The sequence below is a fragment of the Meriones unguiculatus genome, chromosome 4 (genome assembly GCF_030254825.1).
Source record: "Meriones unguiculatus strain TT.TT164.6M chromosome 4, Bangor_MerUng_6.1, whole genome shotgun sequence".
NCBI lineage: Eukaryota > Metazoa > Chordata > Mammalia > Rodentia > Muridae > Meriones > Meriones unguiculatus.
The window spans coordinates 54,766,709-54,787,952 of NC_083352.1; the positions used below are offsets into that span (position 1 = coordinate 54,766,709).

At 39.0% G+C, this 21,244-nt stretch overlaps 1 protein-coding gene across 5 annotated transcripts in view; it reads right to left on the reverse strand.

Annotated features, from left to right (window-relative positions):
- The window catches only part of Palld (palladin, cytoskeletal associated protein), a 407,054-nt gene extending 386,067 nt beyond the window's left edge, over positions 1-20,987 (reverse strand). The window contains exons 1-3 of one of the 5 annotated variants that reach the window (XM_060381836.1): positions 20,823-20,987; positions 19,271-19,347; positions 19,030-19,115 (exon numbers count right to left, since the gene is read on the reverse strand). The gene's annotated coding sequence lies outside the window, so the exon portion shown is untranslated. Of the gene's footprint in view, positions 1-19,029; positions 19,116-19,244; positions 19,348-20,822 lie in introns of all 5 variants that reach the window. The other 4 variants (XM_060381837.1, XM_060381835.1, XM_060381839.1 and 1 more) reach the window with 4 other exon arrangements.
- Between the last annotated feature and the right edge of the window lie 257 nt (positions 20,988-21,244).

A 21,244-nucleotide genomic window follows, 5' to 3' on the forward strand; every position in this document is an offset into this window, starting at 1 on the left:
GACTCTCCCGCCCTCCCTCCAACAGCCTGACGCAGACTGCTTTCAGCCCAGGGTCTGCCTCTGTGTTCCTTGGACATTCCACGCACTTTTATATTTTCATGACTTTGCATATACAGTCCATCTTTCCTAGAATGCCCCCTCTTGCTGTTCTCACTCTTTCTGCTTTTCAGTCAACCTGTGCAAGGAATTTGCTTAAAGTACACTTCCTTTGGAGATTTTTTAGAATTCTCTAGTTAATACAACTTGATTCTGTATATTTTGAGTAGTATTTTATCATTGCATTTATCTTATTGAAATATAGATATTTATATTCTTATAAATCATATATATATATATTCTTTCAGCACTGGACATCGAACCTAGGGACTTGAACATGCTAGGCAAGTTTAAAATTAAAGTAAAATTGTCTGTTTAGTCAGGCAGTGGCGGTGCACGCCTTTAGTCCCAGCACTTGGGAGGCAGAGGCAGGAGGATCTCAGAGTTTGAGGCCAGTTTGGTCTATAGAAGGAGTTTCAGGATAACCAAGGCTACACAGAAAAACCCTGACTTGAACAGCCAAAACATAACAAAACAAAGATGTCCATTTAGTGGATAACAAGTAATATTTGATATCTTCATATAATGAGTAATGTTTTAATGAGGTTGAACCTGTTTTCCAATACTATTGTAGTTCGTTACTATGGTACTATGGTTTGATTCTTGGATTTTTTTGTTTGTTTGTTGTTGTTCCTAGTGTGGTCTTACCACAATCAGTGAATGAAGCAGTTGTTGTGCCAATGTGAAGGCAGGAGTTTAGATTCCCAGGACCCATGTAAATGTGAGGAAGGTGTAGTAGCTGCCTTCTATAAGCCAGCGCTCAAGAACCAGAGAGAGGAGAATCCCTGGAGCAAGCTGATTTGTTATACTAACTGATAGATGAGTTCTGGGTTCAATTAAGTGACCCTAATATCAATCAAAAAAAGTAGAGATAAATGAGGAAGACATTTCACATCAGCTTCAGACCACACACACACACACACACACACACGTGTGTACATGCACACCACAAATGCATGGGATCTTAGCAACCAAAATACATGCTAAAAGCATTTTGTTCATAAAAAAATATTTTTTAATAACAACAATTTATCTGCTTATTGAGGTGTAAATAGAAACAAAGAACTAATGAACTAATAGAACTAAAAGAACTAATGAACTAATGAACAAAGACAATGAACTAATAGAATATGGCTATGTGATCTTACTTTAATTTCCCCCATAATCTGAATTTTAATGTCCTATTTTGCATTTAATTTTTGTTCTTGTATGTGGGGAATTGTTGATAAGCAAGTTCATGGTAAGTGGGTGGAGACCAGGTACTTCCTTCCCTTTGAGGCTTGGCACTTCACCACACAGCCAAACTTCCAGGGGTCCATCTCTACCTCCTAACTCCACATCACTGAGATTCTAAGCCTATGCCATGGGCCTACTGTTTTAGACCAATTCTGGGGATCTGAACTGACATCCTTATGCTTTTGAGGCAAGCGCTGTAGTGACTGACCCATCCTTCCAGTCCTTTATACATTTTTTTATTTGTTTGTTTTGTTTCTTTTTTTTTTGTTTTTCAAAACAGGGTTTCTCTGTGTAGCCTTGGCTGTCTTGCACTCACTTTGTAGACCAGGCTGTCGTTGCACTTACAGAGATCTGCCTGCCTCTGCCTCTGAGTGCTGGGGTTATAAGCAAGCACCACTACACCTGGCCCATTTTACATTTCCATGTTGCTTGTCATGTGTTAATATAGTTGTTTTAATTATATTTTAACCTTTGCACTAGGGATGGCCTATGCATTTTATTTAAATACGAGCATATTCTGAATTTGTATAATTACTTTATAAGTTTCTATGCTCTCTTCATAGCCATTATCATGGCCTTCCTCCAGTTCTTCCTTTAATATGTCTTGTTGATAAATGTGTTGGAAATATATATATATATATATACATATATATATATATATATTCTTCTGAACCTTTGCTTGCATGGGAGTGTTTTTGTTATTTCTAAAGACAATTTTGCTGAACAGCAAATTCTTTGTTGATAGTTTTCTTCTTAGTACAGTGAAAAATCTCATACTACTTTCTTCTTGAGCAGTGGTTGTCAACCTTCCTAATGCTGCAACCCTTTAATACAGTTCCTCGTGTGTTGCAGTAACAACCTACAGTAAAGTTATTTTCTTTGCTGCTTTATAATTCTGATTTTGCTACTGTTATGAATCATAATGTAAATATCTGATATGACTTTATGAAAGAGTCATGACCTACAGGTTGAGAAGCACCATTTTAGACTATTAGATTTTTTGCTAGGAAATTGGTCATCAGGTAAATTGGGACATACCTTCGTAATTACCTGTTTCTCTTCACTCACATCCTCGAGTGTTTTCTCACTCTCTTTGATCCTTGAGCCCTTCAGGTTAAGAAACTATCATTATAAGATGTTTTGGGAGTAGTCCTCATTGAGTTACATTTAATCTGTGAACCATGACCATCCAATGTGTGTATATTTGTCTTTTTCGAGGTTTGGGAACTTTTCTGTTATTTCTATTCCTTCTTCTTGGTATTCTCAAGTTCTCTTTACATTCACATAACTAAAAATTGTGGTTTTCACATTGCAACCCAAAGTCATACAGATCTTCATTTCTCTTCACATTTTTTTTTTATCCAACTGTAAATGTTTGAGTAGCAATGGAAGAGTGTTCCCCCTTCTCCACATCCCAGCCAGCATGTGCTGTCACTTGAGAATCTGATCTTAGCCATTCTGACTGGTGTGAGATGGAATCTCAGAGTTGTTTTGATTTGCATTTCTCTGAGAACTAAGGAAGTTGAGGATTCCTTTAAGTGCTTCTTGGCCATTTGAAATTTCTCTGTTTAGTTCTATGTTCCATTTTTTAATTGGGTTATTTTGTTTATTGGTGTTTGATTACTTGAGTTAATTATATATTTTGGGTATTAGCCTTTGTGTGGATATAGGATTGGTGAAGATCTTTTCCTAATCTGTAGACTATCATTTCATTCTGTTGACAGTGTCCTTTGCCTTATGGAATTTTACTCTGCCTATGAGATATACAGGAATAAAGATAGAGCAGGTAGAGCAGAGATTGAGGGAATGCTCAACCAATGCCTGGCCCAACCAAAAACTCTCACTATAAGAGAGTGCCAACCCCTGACACTATGAATGATTCTCTGCTAAGATAACAGACAGTAACCTATCAGAGCTGTCCTCTGAGAGGATCTACCGAGCAATACCTTAAAACAGAACACCTTAAAGCAGAAACTCATAGTCAAACATTGGGTGGTGCCTAGTGAGTCTTGTGGAAAAGTGGTAAGAATGATAAAAAGGACCTGGAGGTGACAGGAGCTCCACAAGAAGACTAACAGAGCCAACAAACCAGGGTCCAGAGGGACTTGCTGAGGCTGACGCATCAACCAAGAACCATGCCTAGACCTAGATTCCCCTACAAAGAGGGAAGGGGGAAGGTGTTACTGGGAGGTGAGGAGGGATGGGGTACAACCAGGATGAAAAGTGAATTAAAAAAAATTAAAACAATATGTTTGAGTAACCTGTTCTTGTGCTATTATACACTTGCCAGCTTCCTCTGGTGGAACTGCCTTATCAGCCGCAGGGGAAGAGGACAAACCCAGCTATGATGTGACTTGATGAGCTGGGGTGGACGAGAAAGGGGGCTCCACTTTTCTGAGGAAAGTTATCAAAAAGCTGGCAAATGATCACGTCCACGTCCCATCAGTTCCTGCTTCCCTTACTTGAGGACCCACATGAGGCATCTGCTGCTTCTTTGTAGGGGTTCTAGGTCCTCTGTTGCACTTTAAATTTTACTGAGCATATTTTGAAGCTCAAGAATTACTGCTTGACCTTTAAAAAAATTCTCCTGTCTCTTTAAGTTACTCTAAATGATTCTCTATTTTCTCCAAGCTCATTGAGCAATATCAGAGCTGATCTCTGAGGCTTCTATACTAGTTACCTCCTGGTACCTCATTTTATGCGTTTCCTGAGGAAATGGTTTTCTTTTAAAAACTCGAGATGCTTGTTGTCATGCAATATTGTTTGAATTTTAAGTATTTACTTTTGTCTTCTTCCCTTGGTATTTGTGTCTATCTAAAAATTCCAAGTCAGCTGCTCACTTTCTATGCTTTTGTAATTACTTCCGTATTTCACCACTGGATGGCACCCAGGCCCAGAACTTTCAGGGGGCTGTCGCAGTTTCAGAACAAGAGAGCCATCCAAACCCGGGGATGTCCCTGATACGTTATTGGTCAGAAAGAAATGGGAGAGTGCCTGGAAAGAGTGGTCCGATGCCACGCCAAGGTAAATCAGATGCACCATGGTGGTGCCTCTGTGCTACAGCCGTCCAAGATTCCGTTCAGCCTTTTATTTTCGCTTTTCGAGACAGGGTTCTACTGTGTAGCCCCGGCTGTCCTGGAACTCACTCTGTAGACCAGGTTAGCCTCAAATTCCCGGAGACCTGCGTGAGTCTACCTCCTGGGTGCTAATCTTAAAGGCGTGCGCCACCACTGCAGGGCGACTCGGTTCCGCTTTAGGTAGTGTAACTATATAATGACCACACCAGGCTTCTGTGTCATCTGCATTACCATCAGAGTCACCAAGCAGGACATTCCGGAAGAAACAGTTTTCCAAGAGCAAGCGTCACAACACTGGGGTGGGACACGTTGGTGCTGGCTGACGATGGCTGAGGTCAAGTTCACGGCTCAAGATTGTGAGAGGCCTTTCTATCTCCCCCTGAACTCTGCCCAAAGTTTGGCTATGACTCTCAGCATCTGCTTCAATACTCTGCTGGGTAGAGTTAGACTAGGGTCAGATAGTAGGGGAGGAGGACCTCTCCTATCAGTGGACTAGGGGAAGGACAAAGAGGAGAGAGAGGGAGGCGAGGGGATACAAAGTGAATAAATTGTAATAAATAATAATAATAAAGAAAAAAAAGATTGTTAGAGGCTTTGCTCGTTGGAAGAGAAGCCTAGCAGACTGGGCCAATATGTCTTCTGGCAATAGCTCCAGAAACCCCTTTTCACAGATCCAGGAAAAAGAAGGAGGTGTGATAGCCAAAGGACTGAGATACGGCAGGTGCCTCGACCCACGTTCTGGTTATTCAGAATGAGCTGCCTTGCCCAGGAAAACGGTCACTGCAAAAGACCTCTGCCCCTGTTCCTGGCTCCAGTTCAAATATTTTCTCTCACCTCTGGCACACATGGGGCACTTGAAACTGACATTCAAAGCCTCCTGTCCCTGAGAACTCCATCGACAACTGCACTCTGTGCCCGTGGTTCTTATCTGCTCTCCTACAGATACTCTCCTCCTATCTTTATCAACCCTCTGCCTTGGCTTTCAGTGTCTTTCCTCTGAACAAGCGCCAGTGTGTCACACATGCAGTGCAGAATACACTTAAAAACACTCGGATGTGTGGTATATTATGTGATCTAACAATTATTGTAGTAACTAAGATTGGGCATCCGCGGGGCTGGGGGAGCGACTCAGAGATGAAACACTCACTCTGCAAGTCTGATGACCTGGTCCCTGGAAATCACATAAAAAGCTGGGTGCAGTAGTGCACATAACAATGCCAGCACTCCTGTGGCAAGATGGAAGACAGAGCTTTTGGGTGATTCTTCAGTCTCTGTCTTCCAAAAAGCTAGCAGCCCAGCCAGCCTGGAGTGTGCAGTACAGCAGGACAAATGAGGGCAGCCTTAACAAGATAGAAGGTACGACCAACTTCTGAAAGCTATACACAGATCTACACATCGTATGGTCCACATAACATATAAGCACCCCAATAAACAAACAAACAAATAAATATTAAGAAAAGAAGGATTGGGGTACTCATTTGCTAATGGCCAACAAAGTTAGTACTGGAATCAGGACTACTTCTTTAGTTAAAGCAAAAGAAATTGGTTTTGCTTGCAAAGCTGTTGTTATTTAATCAAGTCCCACATCTTGGAAAAACCACTGACAGAGCTTACTCATATAGAACTGCCAACATTTGCATATAAGATGCACACTACTTGTTCATTTGGAAATGTATAAGACAGTACGTTAAATATGTATCTCTAATGATTCTGGCTTTTCTGTTTCTCATCAACGTCCAAGAAAGTGTCTCATGAAAAACATCCGTGGCAAAAAAGAATCACCCATTCTGTTTCCCAGCAAACCTAGTACATAATGAACACCCTTACTGAAAAACATGATACCCAAAATAGCCCCAAAATCTAGACTTTTTAAAGGGCTGGCCTGACATCACAAGTGGAAACCCCCTACCATGGAATTCTGTTGTCTGCATAAGAATTGATAAAAGTGATTATTAAAAATGTCATTAAGAATATAGTAGAACATACTTTCAGGCTATATATGTAAAATGCACATAAAACATAAATGGTCTTGAGTTTAGATTTGGGGCCCATCTCCTGAGTGCCACATTATATATATATATATATATATATATATATATATACAAATATTTCAAAAATAGATAAAAAGATAATATCTGAGGCATTTCTGTCTTTCAACTTTTCATATAAGGGATGGCCAACCTCTATTAGACAGTGAGAATTGGTTAAATCTTGGTAACTCTTTGTGACATGTGACATGGACACTAGCAAAATTAGAATTAAATTTTGAGTTGTAGAAATACAAATGCCTCAGCATCAGTTAATAAAGTGTATACTATGAGGTACCTTTCTCCTCTCTAGACTGAACGCATAGCCATCTGAATAACTGACATCCCAACATTCTGTTAACATTTTTTTCCCATTGGTGGTCCTGGGAATGGGGGCTCAGAGATTCAGGCATGCTGAGTGCCCCACCCTGAGCTTCATGCCCTTGATTTAATATTTTAATTGAAGAGGCATGATTAGTCAATTAAGAAAGAATTGCCAGGTTCTAAATCTCTTCTCCTGAAATGTCCTTTTTATCTTTTCTGGATTGAATTTTAGACAATTATACAATGTTTTTATGGCACACAGCTACAAACAACATGAAGAAAGGTAAGATAAAATGAGTATTTACATGCTAGCTGCAGTGTCTGTAGGCCGTGGCTGTTTGGAAGCCTCATGGTTGTTGGAGGGAAGGGTGTTGACGACACAAGCAAAGGCTGGGCTCCCTCAAACTACCACAGAAGCAGCGGCAGTGGGTGCCAGCCCACAGTGCTTTGCAAATTATTGCAGGTAAATTTTGACCTGTGTTCATGTTGTCAATTTCCTTCTCTTTTTTAAAATTTTATTTAAAAATTTTCTTCACAATTTATTCATTATATACCCCAAATGAAGCTCCTCCCTCAACTCTCCCTGGTCCCACCCTTCCTCCTTCCTCCCCAATCCCCTTCCCCTAGTCCACTGAAAGAGTGAGTCAAAGATCTCAACATAAAACCATACACACTAAATCTGTTGGAAGAAAAGTGGGGAAGAACCTAGAACTCATTGATACAGGAGACAACTTCCTGAACAGAACACCAACAGCTCAGGCTCTAAGATCTGCAATCAATAAATTGGACCTCATGAAACTGAAAAGCTTCTGTAAAGCAAAGGACACTGTCAAGAGAACAAAACAACAGACTCCAGACTGGGAAACAAGCTTCACCAACCCAACATCTGATAGAGGGCTGATATCCAGAAAATATAAAGAACTAAAGAAGTCAAACAGCAACAAACCAAGTATTCCAATTAAAAAATGGGGTGCAGAGCTAAGCAGAGAATTCTCAATTGAGGAACATCAAATGGCAGAGAAACACTTTAGAAATGCTCAACATCCTTAGTCATCAGGGATATGCAAATCAATTTCCTGCTCTCAAGCAAGCATTTGGTATTGTAAAGGTTTTGGGAGGGTTAGTCAGTAAGCATGGCACCAAAGACACCCATCTGCCTCTAGTTATGAGCAGGCAACTTAGCAGAATTATTTTTTTAAATTGATTTAGTTTTTTATTAATTACAATTTATTCACTTTGTATCCTAACTGTAGCTCCCTCCCTCATTCACTTTGTATCCTAACTGTAGCTTCCTTCCTCATCCCCTCCCAATCCCACCCTATCAGGTCTCACCAAGACTGACTGCATTGTCTTCCTTTGTGGCCTGGTAAGGCTGCCCTTCCCCCACCCCAGGGAGAGGTGATCAAAGAGCAGGCCACTGAGTTTATGTCAAAGGCAGTCAGTGGTCAGTGTTCCCCTTACTAGGGTAGGGAACCTACTTGGACACTGAGCTGCCATGGGCTACATCTGTGCAGGGTTCTAGGTCATCTCCATGCATGGTCCTTGGTTGGAATATCAATCTCAGAAAAGATCACTGTGCCGTTTTTTTTTTTTTTTTTCTCTTCTTGTCTCTCCTGTCCTCTCCGTGTCTTTCTCTCTACCCCTTCTTTCATAAAATTCGCTGTACTCTGCCTAAAGTTTGGCTATGAGTCTCAGCCTCTGCTTTGATACCCTGCAGGGTAGGGTCTTTCAGAGTCTCTCTGTGGTAGGCTCCTGTCCTGTTTCCTGTTTTCTCCCTCTTTCAATCTGCATCCTGTTTGCCTTTCTCAATGAGGATTGATAATCTTACCCAGGGTCCTCCTTCTTGATTAGCTTCTTTAGGTGTGCAGATTTTAATATGATTATCTTGTATTATATTTCTAATATCTACTTATAAGTGAGTATATACCATGTGTGTCTTTCTGCTTCTCAGACAATTAGGAATAACGCTACCTCAAGATCCAGCTATACCACTTCTAGGCATATATCCAAAAGATGCTCAAGTATACAACAAGGACATTTGCTCAACCATGTCCGTAGCAGCTTTATTTGTAATAGCCAGAAGCTGGAAATAAGTCAGATGTCCCTCAGTCAAGGAATGGATACAGAAATTATGGTATATTTACACAATGGAATACTACTAAGCAATTAAAACCAAGGAGATCATGAAATTTGCATGCAAATAGTGGGAACTAGAAAAGATCATCCTGAGTGAGGTATCCCAGAAGCAGAAACACACACATGGTATATACTCACTTATCAGAATTCTTGCTCATTCTAAATAGATATTGCTTCTAAATATAAACTCGGATGATCACAGATTTTATTAACTTCCTGTGTATACTTCATTACATTTTACTCATTTTGTAAATTTTAGATTATTTACATATGTAATTTCATGCATCAGAATTTCTTCTTGAATTAATACCATCTGAATTCTGTAAAATTATGTTATACTATAAAATGTAAAATATATGGTGTTTATATTGAAGATTTTGTATTTGGTCCATCTATCACACATCCTAACATAGAAATCTTAGCATTACTATCCTAGTATTTGGGAAAACACTTATTTTTGAGATCTTGAATATATTATATATTTGCATATATATATATACATAGTTTACATACATATGTGAATATGCAAGTGACACAAAAGATAGACACATTTATAAGTTATAAATAACCTTGGGTTTTAACATTGCTGACTTTGACACATAGTTTATCTAAACATTATATTCATGACACTTGGAAGTATCCTTTGTATTGTAAGTAAAATATACATACATGTATATATAAATATGCATGCATGTATGCATACATATGTATATATGTGGGAAGCCTTCCAGAATAATATTGTTGACAAAAGGTGCTCTTGACTGTCGATATAAGAATTATTTCTCAACTTAAAAAGAATTCAAGAAAGACAAGGTCTGCCCACAGAGCCAGTGTCCAAATACGGTAAAGAATATTTGCTTTGCAGACAGTAGAAACAGAGCTTCCCATCCCTTCTGAGTATGTGGTTTGACAGGAAACCGTTTGACCCTATAGACAACCGATGGAACACACCTTTCTATGTTACTATTTTTGTCACTCAAAACTCACACTAAAAAGTCCAAGTGGTAGTAGAATTAGGAGATGGCAGACTCAGCATTGAGGCTTGAGTATAAACTACAGAGTTCCTTTTCCCATTAGAGATACTATGGGCAATTACCTTAAGAATCTAGGTAGGAGGAGAGCAGTTGTAATCTGTGGGATATGTTAAAAAACACTAGAGAGCATCTAGAATTTTGAAAGAAAAACCGATGTTAGAAAAGAAACCAGATCCTAGGCCCTTTAGTCTTGTGTACTTATCAGGTACTTTGGAGACTTCAGGGAGAGACAGAGACATTTCAGCAATCGCCTACAATGCAGTAAATACATGGAAAGGGTTAGAAGAATGCAAGCCAATCAATGGATACTGGTTAGCTCTATTGTGGGATTTAGGTAGGGGATAGGAAATTCAAGTCCTAATCTCAGGGGAAATTTTTTTCTTGTGAATGATTTAGATACCTAATGTAAGTACTCTGTTTTGTATGTTTGTGGGCACCTAAAAAGGCATAAAAGCCTTTGACTAAACCAATCACTATTGCTGACATTATTAACAAAACCTGCTTATGGAGGCCAAAGCTAAGAACAAAGGCTCGGAAGCTTATTTTCTCTACTTTAGTATCATGGCTAGTTTTAGACTAATTTCTTGCTTATTATTCCCTTCTTCCTTTCCTTTTTATCTCGCTTTTCTCTTTCTTTCACTATTATTTTTTTTACATAGAGCCCTGAAAGGTGAAAGCCAAATGTGAAAATATTCACAAAATCTTATGTTTGATGCAGTTACTTTAATTATATAATCATTGCTTAATAAATGCATAAACTTTTTTTCTTTTTGACCACCAGATACATTGTCATTGCAAAAAAGTATCTCAAATTTTCCCTGTAGTTTTAAACACTATCCACTCTCCCAAAGTAAGATGCTTTATAGTAATTTTAGGAACAGAATCTAACAGTTTATTTAGTTCCAACACAGCTGTACCATGTGTTTAATGAGAACTTGTGTGTGTGTGTGTGTATCTGTGTGTTTTTCTTGTGCCCTCTTCATTTTATCATCCTTATATTGAATCCACTGGGAATACCTATACATTTTATTTCTAATTCATCCATTTTAACTTAAATTCAAAATCTATTTCCCAAATAAGTTCCTATATCTGGTACTATGATGATTTGTCAGTTGCAAATTATAGTGATAATGCTTCCATTAGTCTTTGTTTTCTTTGCTGGAATTTCACTAGGGCCTGGCCATGATCTCTGCCTGAACTAAGACTATCAGTGTCCTCTGAAGTTCTCTGACTACCCTGGTTAAGCACAGGGATTATTGTCCTGGCCTTGCAGGTGTATCAGTTGGTATACTTTAAAGAATTAGGACAACTTATATTGTAAACATAGATATTTCCTCTTCACAATCGCTTAATCCAAGAAAAAAAGCCAAGAAGTCACAATGATGGTCATTCCCAGAGTGATCTAGAGCCTCACAAATTCTCTTGTCAAGTGTGACCTATGACAACTTAAATATCCACTTTAGCTACAGAACAAAAAAAGCCTGTACAGAAAGTCAAGGGAACGGGTCCCCAAGCCACACTGGATGCCAGAACAACAACACCAGGAATGTGTAATCACCGTTACAGAGTGGTTTATAGCTAGATAGGACCCCTAGACCTCCTTTCCAGTTGGCATTTTAAAGTTCTGAATATCTGAGCAGAGTATTCAATTTCTTTGAGAAAAAGAGTTGTGTCATATCTTTATCATGTAAAAAGGACCTCATTTTGGTATACACATCAGCTGAACAGATTTTGAATAGCTTCCTATTGCCAAGAAATAGATTTTGCATTTAGTCACACTATTTACACTAGAAGGTAATTAGTATTTTTAGAAAATGCTAAAAAAGTAACATGAGCCTGGAATAATTCTGCACCAACATCATGTATTGGATTCAAGTCAGTTTCCTCTGCAGCTTAAAAAACAGCATGAAACGTGTCTGCGTTGTTCTTATATTCATAGTTAACAGACTGCACTGTAGATAGCCATAGTCAGAAATATTGTATTCACATATTAAAATTAATTTATATTACCTGGTGCTATTATGCCAATTAATTTAATTATGTCCTGTGAGTTATTTTAAAATCTTTCAAAAGGCAATAACAACTCAGAATGTTATTTTAAAACCTAAGTTCTATCATTTTAAGCCATCAGTTTTTAGCGTAAATAGAGATGATGGTCAAGATGGCTACAGTTTCATTTACTATGAAATATAACACAAGCACACTATTGACAATTTTGACTCCATCTACAAACATATTTAACTGTTTTGAAATTGGCCACAATGATTTAGCACACCTAAAATTACAACAAAAAGGTCTGACAGTATGGGCAGAAAGACATCCAGCAAAGTTTACCTGTTTTGAGAAAAAAAGTAGGAAATTAGCATCACATTTCCTATCCTTATAAAAAAAAAAAAAGACCAAGCATTTTCCTAATGGTATTGCAGTGAGAGGTGAAGCTACTGAAATATTTCCAACTTTGAAAGTGCTGACAATGTTGTCTTCCTAGTAAGTGTGTTAAGGTACCCACCTTTTCAGTGCTTGCTCAGTTTGAAGCCTCCCCAAAGGCGATGGATTTCCCAGGAGCTTTCCTTCTTTCTCCTGGTGAGAGGAGGTTGGTCTTGCCTGTCCATTAAGGACTGCTCGGTCTGTGGTACTGAGACAACTATGGCCTGAGACACTCATCTGTTCCCCTACTCTACTCGGCTATATTTGGTAACTGAACTCATGTTTCAGCTGAGTGCCACTATCAGGAATCCCAGTAGTGGACTGGGAACCCAGCCCCAGATCTCAGGCTGGGTTCTTAGAAATTAAAGCCTCTTAGTGCAGAAGGAACCACAGTTATGAATTAAAATAAAAACATGGCATTTAAACATTTTCCCACCTGGCATTTTCATATGTCTTTAATTATTTACAGTATGCTTATGATTCCCAGTAAAAAAGTGACACTGCGGAGCAAGACTTCTAAAACAATCTGCTCTGTGAGTTTAGTTTTTAGTCATGTGGTGGGTTCTCTTAAAATAGTAAACCCAGTAACCATTTAATAATTAAGCCATATGCCAAATTGAGTGGTGTTAATTAAAAATTGTCATATGACTACAGTGTGTATTAAAGACATAGTCCAAGGTAAAATAAAGAAGTCTAATAAATGGAGACTGACTCTTACAGGTTAGAGTACTGAGCCTGGTGCATTAAGAACACTTAGCAAGTCAAGTTCACTGGTGCATGCCTGTAATACCAGTATTCGGGGAGGCAAAGGCAGGCAGATCTCTGTGAGTTCGAGGCCTGCTTTACAAAGCAGTCCAGAACAGCCAAGGCTGCACAGAGAAAGCCTGTCTCCCAAACAAAACAAACAAATAAACAAAACCAAAACACAACAACAACAAAAAAACCAAAACCAAAAACTCGGCAAATAATTTACTGGAAAATAATTAAGTAAATGGTAGATGAACATTATCTAATATAAGAATAAAATTTTCGCAGCTGTAAAAAATGCACCACAAATCCTTTTGTCAACTCTTCTGTAGCAGCTCACTGTGAGCCACCCTGTATTGTTTTATTGTTGATAACAGAGGTAGGAAGAGCCAAGAACTCTGGCCCAAGATCATCTACTAGTGCAAGACGTAAGGAGATGGGTAGAATTTTAGGAAAGGTCTCAGGCAATTCAGAAAGTAAGTACTGAGTCTTTATTTGCATCTCATAACATTTGGTCTACTTTTGTGTCTAAAGAACTCTGTTCTTTTTTTATTTTATTTTTCTCATTAGTTACATTTTGTTAATTCTGTATCCCAGCTGTATCCCTCATTCCCTCCCCAATCCCACCCTCCCTCCCTCATCTCCTCCCTGCCCTTTCCAAGTCCACTGATAGGGGAGGACCTCCTCCCCTTTCATATGACTCCGTTTTGTCAGGTATTTTCAGGACTGGCTGCAAAGTCCTCCTCTGTGGCCTAACAGTACTGCTCCTCCCTTGGGAGGTGGGGAGGTCAAAGAGCCAGTCATTGAGTTCCTGTTAGAAATAGTCCTTGTTCCCCTTTCTACGGGAAACCAATTGATTACTGAGCTATCTCGGGTCACATCTGAGCAGAGGTTCTAGGTTTTATCCTCTCATGGTCTTTGGTTGAGTGTCCATCTCAGAAAAGACCCTGTGCCCAGATATGTTTGGTCCTTGTGAAGCTCCTATCCTTTCCACATCAAACTCCCCTTCTTTCATATGATGCCCTGCACTCTGCTGAAGGTTTGGTTATGAGTCTTAGTATCTACTTTGGAACACTGCTAGGTAGTCTTTCAGATGCCTTCTGCAGTAGACTCCTGTCATATGTTCAATGCATATCCCATTTGTCTTTCTAAATGAGGATTGACCATCATACCCCATGTCTGCTTTCTTGATTATCTTCTTTAGGTGTATAGATTTCATTATGTTTATCATATCAACAGAGGAATGGATACAGAAATTGTGGTATTTTTACACAATGGAATACTACTCAGCAATCAAAAAGAGGAAATCATGAAATTTGCAGGCAAATGGTGGGATCTAGAAAAGATCATTCTGAGTGAAGTATCCCAGAAGGAGAAAGAAAAACATGGAATATACTCGCTTATATAGACTTAAAAGAACTCTGATCTTAATAGTGAAGTTTGTGTTTCACTTCATGTTTTGCTCTGATACCTGACGTAGCGCTTCCATGGCTAATGCACCTTTACATTCATTAGTTACTGATTGTACATCGTACCCTTTGTAGAGCAAAAGCAGTGCCCCATCTAAAGTCTGATTGTCTTAGTTCATTTTTGCTGTTATAAGAAAATAGTACAGATGGGATAATTTAGAGAGAACAGATATTGACTTTGCATACTTCTCAAGGCTGTGAAGACAAAGATGCTTGCAGGTTCATTGTCCAGGGAAAGTCCTTTTTCTGGTCCTAAGCTGTCACCTTGAGCCTGTGTCCTCAGGTGGAGATACTTTCATTACACAGTGCAAGTGGAAAGCAAGGGCATTTTAATAAGGGTATTTAATTTTTTTGATGATGTCAAAACTCATAATTTCACTCCTAAGCCACACTGTCAGTGTTGTTGCATTGGGAATACATTTCAACACTTAAAAAAATCTAAGCAATTAAATTTTAAATTAGTGTTCAAGGCAATAGAAAGTGTATACCAGTCATCATGCCAAGTGAACACAACAAAGAATAATTGCTTCACAGGTCACAGGAGGAAAAGGTGCCTCAGCCATCGAGTGCCCTCCTCAACATACACTTTGGAAAAGACAAAACATTCAAACCTTAGCTGTGATTAAACAAGTAAATACTTGTCTAATATGCTCTTTATCTGATGGAATTATCTCTGTCTCTGATCTCAAGCTGTACTATAGAGTAACAGTAATAAAAACTGCATTGGCCCTGGAATAGAAACAGACTAGTGGTTCAATGGAATCGGATAGAAGACCCAGAAATAAACCCACACACCTATGGACACCTGGTTTTTGACAAAGATGACAAAACCACACAATGGAAAAAAAGATAGCATCTTCAACAAATGGTGCTGGTCTAACTGGATGTCTACATGTAGAAAAATGAAAATAGATCCATACTTATCACCCTGCACAAAACTAAAGTCCAAGTGGATCAAAGATCTTAACATAAAACCAGACACACTAGATCTGTTAGAAGAAAAAGTGGGGAACAGCCTAGAATTCATTGGCACAGGAGACAACTTTCTGAACAGAACACCAACAGCACAGGCTCTAAGATCAAAAATCACTAAATGGGACCTCATGAAACTGAAAAGCTTCTGTAAAGCAAAGGACACTGTTGTTAGAACAAAACAACAGCCTACAGTCTGGGAAAAGTTCTTCACCAACCCTTCATCTGACAGAGGGCTGATATCCAGAATATATAAAGAACTAAAGAAGTTAAAAAGCAACAAATCAAGTTATTCAATTAAAAAAATGGGGTACAGACCTAAACAGAGAATTCTCAATAGAAAAATATTGAATGGAAGAGAAACACTTAAAGAGATGCTCAGTGTCCTTAGCGACCAGGGAGATGCAAATCAAAACGACCCTGAGATTTTACCTTACATCTATCAGAATGGCTGAGATCAAAAACTCAAGTGACAACACATGCTGGAGAGGTTGTGGAGAAAGGGGAACCCTCCTCCATTGCTGGTGGGAATGTAAACTTGTACAACCACTTTGGAAGTCAATCTTTATTCCATGTGGAATGAGAAAACTGAAAAGGACTTAAATGAAAAGGGAAAATGGTAGACGACACATAAAAATGGTGGAAATGGTAAATATGAGGACCAGTCCAAGTTACAAAACTTAAATTCTGATAGGAAATAGGAGGTGCTGATAGGAAAGAAATGGTTTGCCCTGGAATCCCAGAGGAACTTGGCTTCAGACCTTCTCTTGTACATAATCTTAACTGACAACTCTGTTATTGCTAATAGTGGTGGATTTGACCAAGAGAATTCCTCTGGAGCCTCTGCTGCTCATTTTTCGTCCCCACTTTAGACAGCCAGGAGGCTCTTTCCCATGCCTGAGGAAGGCAGGAGGCTGCTTCTCTGAGATTTAAAGATTCTCATTGCAGAAACACAAAACACAGATGTCAATGAAAATGCCATGGTAGAAAGGTATTATACTCATTTATATTCTCTCTCTCTCTCTCTCTCTCTGTCTCTCTCTCTCTCTCTCTCTCTCTCGTAGTCCAAGGAGCTCTGAAATTCTCACACGTCAAGAATTTGGTCAACTCATGCCCTTTATTTCCTTCTTTCCTCGTTCCAGGAAAATTCCTCCAGTAAACTGACACGGCGTGGCAGCCACGGAAGTTATAACTGATACATCTGATCAAGAAACAATAAAGACGGAGACATGAAGACCTTGCAAGATTCTTTAATCATTGATCTGTTAACTGGCCTGGAGACAAATCCTTCAAACCTGGCCAGTCTTTGCACAGCTTTCTCTTACATTGTATCTGGCTGAGATGCCCTCACCAGAGTCAGGTAAGACACAGGTTGAGTTTATGCTGATCTGCGCACATCAGTGAACTTCCCATATGCTGCCTGCTCCTGTGGGTGGTCTTCTGATCACAGGGCACTAGAGAGATAGCGTGCATGCACAAAATGGTCAGAGAAAAATGACCCCAAGCGAAAGAAATGAAAGTAGAACTGAAGTCATATGTGAAAAGTGAGACCAGAGTCCATACTTTGTATTTGTATGTGAGTATAAATACCATTGGTATTATATGCTTCCCTCCTCAGTGCTGGGAACTGAACCTAGTTCTCTACCACAAAGCTATATTTCTAGCCCTACAAATCTCAATTTTAATCTGCCTAAAGGCTGCATGTGTAAAGTTCTACACAGAGCAGAAAACAAAACAAAACAAAACAAAACAAAAAAAAATAGTAGTTTCAACAGACCGTACTTAACTTAAGAAAAATAAGCATGTCTTTTTAAAATTTTTTCTTCACAGTTTATTCATTATATATCTGATTGAAGCCCCAACCCTCAACTTCCCCAGGCCTACCCTTCCTTGAAAGAATTATTAACAGAAGAAAATTGTATATCAAAATAAAAACATACTACAACTGAAATTTATCTAAATTGTAATAGTTGTCTTACCAAGCAATGATAAAGAATTTCATTCAACATATTAGTAAATCAAAAGGGAAAGCCTATATGGTTATTTTATGTTATTAGCACATCTTTGAACAAAATTCAACATCTATTTCGTTTATAAAATAATGTTGGGGGGTGAGAAAAACAGTTATAATTCATTACATTTTAAAGCATTTATGCACATGTCCATGTATGTATGTAGATGGTACACACATATATATACACATTTAATTATGTACATATATGATGCCACATAGTATTTAGACATAAACATCAGCAAATACTACCAACCAATATGCAAGCCTTTTTAAAAATATTTTTATTTTTGTATATTTATATGAATCTGTATATGTGAGTGTGTATGTACAAATGTGCAGAGTCGTACAGAGGCCAGAAAAGGGCATCAGATCCTCTAAAGCTGGAGTTACAGGTGATCTCTGGTGTGGGTGCTGAAAACTGAACTCAGGTCTGAAGAGGAGGAGCAGCAAGTGCTCTTAACCACTGAGCCATTTCTCCATCTCCTCCATGCAAGTCTTAACACACGTAGAAGATAAGACGGGAATGCAACACTAGAAGAAATGGAATGCTACATCCCTTGTTTATCACAGGAAGAAGTGATTTAGTGGCAAGTCAGTCTTCATAAGAAAAAAAAAAATCTATCAATTACATAGAACTTCAATCCAAAAGGCACTTGCTTTTGTGGAATTAGAAAAGTAATGGAGGGTTTCATCTAGACAAGTTTTCATAGCCAAATATACAGGAAGACTGTGCGAACGGGACAGGTGAAGTATCCCAGAGCAACAATGCCTTTGGTGGGGGCCACAAGTGGACGGCGGATAACAGCAAAATGACTTTCACAAGCTTGAGTGCGAACAGTCCCTGAAATGGCAGCGGCTTGTTTTTTTCTTCTGGCTTTGCACAACTACACTGATATCTCTTTTATTATAGATTAAAGGACTTTGTGTAAGTTCTGAAAAGGTGGCTCATGGGTTGAGAATGCTTGAGGAAGGCCAGAGTTCAGAAGTTCTTAGCATCTAGGTTGGGGGCCTCACAACTGTCTGGAGCTCTGACCTCAGGGCCTCCAATACAGTGTTTTGGCCTCCACAGGCATGCATAGGTGCATGTATGCAGGCGCATGCACGAGCACACACACACACACACACACAAAATAAATCTGAAAAGGAAGTGTATTTATATTCACTTAATTCAGCAAAAATAAATATTCCTTTCGTCTATGGGGGAAATGAGTGGACTGCAGTATTAAGTAGGTACTCATGAGGATATATTCAGTATACAATTGTGGATAGCATCTTCATATACATATCCATATAGTATATATGTTATACGCATATGTCTCTATATCTATAATTACAATTCCCTTTCCTCTCCTGGCATATGGTATACACAGTCTCCACAGTGGTTCATCTTTGAGAAAAAACATGCATTAACTGGGGCAGGGAGGTTAAAGAACTCTACCACAGCGTGCACGCCTTGTAGTTACCTCTTACCATGGCATTGTAGGTCAGCGTGACGGTTACTGCTTCTTGCTTCCCATGTATTTCCTTATCAGTGTGAAATGTTTTTAAGATGTGTTCTGAAAACAAAAAAAGTGATGTGGACAAGACAACTTTAATCTGCAATTCAATATTAATAAAGGTCCTTTTTGGCAGTTATTATAACTGGAAATTAAGATTCGAGGAATCTTTCTGCCTCGTATTTTTACCTTGAGATTTGTGTCTGACTGCTTACCAAGAAAACCGTGACAAGAAACGGTGCTATAAGCATGGGTCATGTCAATCATTAGAACATTGTTTGTAGCGGATAACCTGTTAGGGAAATCATAATTCTTTAAGTTCTTTGGTTCTATAATAAAGAATAATCATGTAAAGAAACTGGATTTTACACATTTTGCCTTGGGAATTAAAAATAAACTTCATTTTAAATAGTTAAACAGGGCTCCCTGTCTTCCTAGTTGGCCTCTGCAATTTGAAGATCATCCTCTGGCTACATTTGAAATGTCATGGTTTTTGACCTGTTCTATCCTAGACCTACTGAGGACATATTACTAATTAAAAGAGACAGCTCATATAAAAATGTGCAATTCTACATTATTTATAATATCATCCCTCCATCTCAAATGCACTTGTAATTTATGGAATGGCTTAAAGTCATGGAATTTTAAAGTAACACTAAAATGTGATTTTTCTTAAGCTATTTATAGTTTAAAAGGCAACACAAAGAAAAAATTGTGGTTTGAATATGAACCATAAACATAACGAATCTTTGCATGATTAAAGTTTAAACGCACAGCTTGAACTCCTGGCCCCCTCCAGGTGTACTCACTGGAGGAGAAAGAGAAACCTAACAAATGTTTAGAAATGGCTTCGGGAAGCCATTCGACTTAGATACAAAAACCTCAGTGTCTTGTTTCCCCTGAAGTTTGCTTTTCTCACAACTCATGGAAGAACATAGTGAGGGAAGAGCAACTTTGTGAGTGCAGAGGTCACTGCCGGATAACTGAAGACAGCTGTGTGAGCATTTCAATGGTTGTTTCCAAAGTGCTCTGTTGAAGGATGTGGCAGCCACTCCCTAGGAAATCAGAAAGGAAGAGCTGAACAAAAGAGGAAGTCAGCTGTTGGACCAAAAGAAGATTTAGACAGGGAAAAAATGCCAACCCTGAAAGACAGTTGCTGAGCCACAAACAAGCCTGAGCCCCGCCTGCCCACCAAGACTTGCAGGCCTAGCAATTTGCTCAGCTCTTGCTATTTTGGGAAGGAATTTCCACAGAGTTGGCATATCTTCAGCTCCGAGGTTTCCTCTGATTGAATGATCAACAGGTGTCGAAAACGGCTGTGGCAGAAATATCACAGACTCAGTGTGCTCGTTTGACATCTGTGCCTCTGACTGTAGGTGTCGTTTGGTGGGTCATTTCTTAATCAAGAAGCCTATCTGCAGAATACAAGCTAAATCACTCCCTACAAGATCCACTGGCTATTGTTGTTCTGTACATATGCCTTTGCATTTGGTAATAGTGTATGTTATTTTTTGGTTTATAAATTGAGTATTGCACTGTGATTATACAACTGGTGTCTAAATGAAAACAGGAGCAATGATAAAACAGATCAGGTTTCCTCTCAACACAAGTGCTTTATGGCTTATAGTAGTGTTTCAAATGTCCATAATGCATAGAATTGTTGGAGGTAATTAGTAATTACTAATGAAAGTAATTTAAACCTGTGTCCTTTTTTACTCTGCTTTTGTATGCTCCAGTGCCTCTTAGACAAAAAGAAAGAGATCTTACCTTAGAATTTCTCAGTGCGGAGTATCCTGCACTTAATTCCTGCTCTTCATTTCTCTAGATTTTTCTACATTTCTCTTCGTTTCTCCATTTCTCTCCACCATCCTTATTCACATTAGTGCATCTGATCTTGCCCCATTAAAATTCTCAAACACACCAGTTCTGAATCCACATTCTGTCTCCTATACACTGGGGAAAGTGAAACCAGAAAGGCAACAGGGAGGAGAATAGAAACTGAAGCTCATCCTATCTGTGCAGAAGCTGCCATACTGGCAGCTTCCACTCTGCTGGAGGCCAACGTCCAGTGTCTCCACAAACATCCTACTTGAGCTCTGTACTCTGTCCTTCCAACGCCAACCCCTCCCCACGTGTGTGTCCAGGACCTGACCTCCCAAGTGAGGGTTGGGGATGTGTGTGTGTGTGTG